Source organism: Propithecus coquereli, unplaced genomic scaffold (assembly GCF_000956105.1).
Source record: "Propithecus coquereli isolate 6110/MARCELLA unplaced genomic scaffold, Pcoq_1.0 Scaffold177, whole genome shotgun sequence".
Taxonomy (NCBI): Eukaryota; Metazoa; Chordata; class Mammalia; order Primates; family Indriidae; genus Propithecus; species Propithecus coquereli.
The window spans coordinates 3,429,344-3,432,093 of record NW_012142412.1 but is presented as its reverse complement, the minus strand read 5'-3'; positions in this window follow the sequence as shown (position 1 = coordinate 3,432,093).

The window sequence follows — 2,750 nt, the reverse complement described above, 5'->3', positions numbered from 1 at the left end:
TGAAATCCTTCACTTCTCCCAGAATCTAACCAACTATAAAGTTGACACAGCTAATATGTTAGAGTACCTTACAAAATCATAGTTCTCCATGATGCTACTGTGGCATGATCGTGGATGATCTAATCTTCTTGTTTAGCTGTATTTTTCAATCCTTATATAATATTTATGTAGTATATATTAGTACTTTTTAAGGATTTTTAGATTATATTCACATGGCATTTATTAATCACCACATCAATGTACTTTTCTTCATCCTTGCCTTCTCATATTGGCAGCACGTGCAGAGCCTGCAGGTGGGTGCTCAGGAAGTGGTTCTCTGCATCGGCTTCAACAGGTACCTCTCCATGCTCCCGGGGGCGAGGACCCTCCCAGCCGCCCGAGCCCGCGGCAACGCAGATCCGGGGGTCAGATGGAGGCGGAGGCCAAGCCTGGCAGTCCACCGATGGCAGTGGTGGCACAGGGGCGGGAATCGGCCGCTCAGTCCCATCCCCGTGGCTGCTCAGTGCACAGCGCCGGCGGCCCCTCTTCCCTCTCCAGGGCGCCAGAGCTGCAGCCGCGACCTACCTCCCACGCGGGCGCCGGCAGCCCTCACAACCCAACCCCGCGCGCGCCCCCAGCAGCGCGGACCTGAGGGTCCGAACTTGCCGCACAGCTAAGCCGGGCAGTGAGCCTGGCGCAGTGGCGGCACAGATCTCAGGTGTCAGCGAGGCGCTCAGCCCGGTCCCAGGTGTCCGTCTGCGAGGTATTCGATTCGACTCCAGGTGTTCGCCCGCAAGGCGCTCAGCCCGACCCCACGTGTCCATCCGCAAGGCGCTCGGACCGTCCCAGGTGTCCGTCCGCGAGATCTTCGATTCTACTCCAGGTGTCCGTCCGCGAGGCGCTCGGCTCCGTCCCGGGTGTCCGTCCGCGGGGTGTCCGTCCGCGGAGTGTCCGTCCGCGGGGTGTCCGTCCGCGGAGTGTCCGTCCGCGGGGCGTCCGTCCGCGAGGTGTCCGGCCTGTCCCAGGTGTCCGTCCGCGCGGTGCTTAGCGCTAGTGGTCCGCTCCGCGCGGCTCAGGCGGCGCACTGGGTACCACTGAAGCAGCCCGGGAGAGCCCCACCAGCGTCAGGGGCGCGGAGCAGCAGCCCTGGCCGGGACAGCGCAGGCTGCAGAGAGATTTTCTTTGGGCAGTTTCCCTGGGCCTTCGCGCATGCGCAGCAGGACCCCGAGTCCTGAAGGGGTTTCCCCCCCACCCCTCGCACTGTGTTCAGCGGAGTCACCCGGCCGCCCTTACTGGTCCGACAGGCGGGAAACCGATGTTCCCTCGTCGGAGGCTATGGTCAGGCCCTGTTGTCTTACTAGCGTTGGGGTCCAGAGGCTGTGACAAGCCAGGGGCAGCCCAGGTGTCTCCGAAGCCCCACGGCCTCTACCGCAAAGATTTTGGCTTGGAGAGCAGGGAGGAGTCGCCCTAGGGCCCCTTCGCCGGCCAGCGGAGTGGGGGGGCCGGCCTGGCGCGAGAATGGTGACGGCGTCTGCTCACAGCCCTGGCACCGCGTCTGGGACGGAGATCTTGGGAAGAGGCACAGAGCTGCCAGCAGCGGGGAAGGCAGCGAAAATGAAGCAGATCTTCTTACTCAGGAAAAACGGCTTGGATGACAGACACAAGATGAACAGGTAAGGGGAACCGCGAGCCTGGCTGGGGTGGCCAGGAGGAGGGGAGAGGGCGCGGGGGAAGCATGGTCTTCCCAGGCCGGGGAGGAGGAGCCCGAGCCCTCCTGTCATCCAAGGTGCTGGGATTCCTTGCCCGCTGCAGGCTCCTCAGCAGTTTTGGTGCCAGTGGGTTGTGGTCGCGCAGTGGTGTAGCTTGGTGTTAGATCATTGGCCAGGGCTCAACGCATAAAAGAATCAGCATGCCCCAGTATGCCCCATTTTAGACAAATAATACATTAAAAAGCTATCTTTTCATTAGTACCAAGTCCATACAATTCAATAAAAATCTTCATTTCACTGCTAAAAGCATTAAGATATTTATATTTCCAAAAATTAAACAACTTTGTAGGTTCCCAAACTGGTAATAAAGGTAATAACCTTATGTTTTAGATTATTCTTCTGAGCATCCATTTCAAATTGACTGATTTTTAAACCTCCATGAAAACTAAATTCTCCATTTGCATATTCATTTAACATCTTTTTCTCATTTTTAAGAGGTTCTTAAATCTGCAGGAATGGACACAATGAGTAAGTCAGGGTTTTTTTTAGAGTAAACATTTAATAATTGTTTAAACAAATACGTTCTAGCATATAAATGAAACAAATCTATAAATTATGATCCTTTTTCATTTGTTTCAACCTAACATTGTTTGCAAACATTCTAATAAGATTAGAATCTCAGATAAATGATATGAAAAAAAAATTATGTCTCTACTGCCCATTTCTAGGATAGTGCCATATCGCAATAACCGCCTGGGAATGAGCTTTGACACTGTGGATAGCTTTTGTGAATCACTCTTCAACCATTCTACCACTACATGCTACGGGGGACTTTTCCTTGTCTAACCACGATATGCCACCTAATCTACATCTATCAGGAATATCACTGTCCTTGACCTTTCACGTTGTTTTAGCACATACAAGAACATTTCTCTATGTGTAAAATGCTTTGTTTTCTCAAATAGATTGTTACACCATTGAGGACAAGGGGGCAACTTATTTCATCTTTTACTTCTATATATTTCTGAGGTCCACGACAATGCCATATATGGAAGAGGTGTC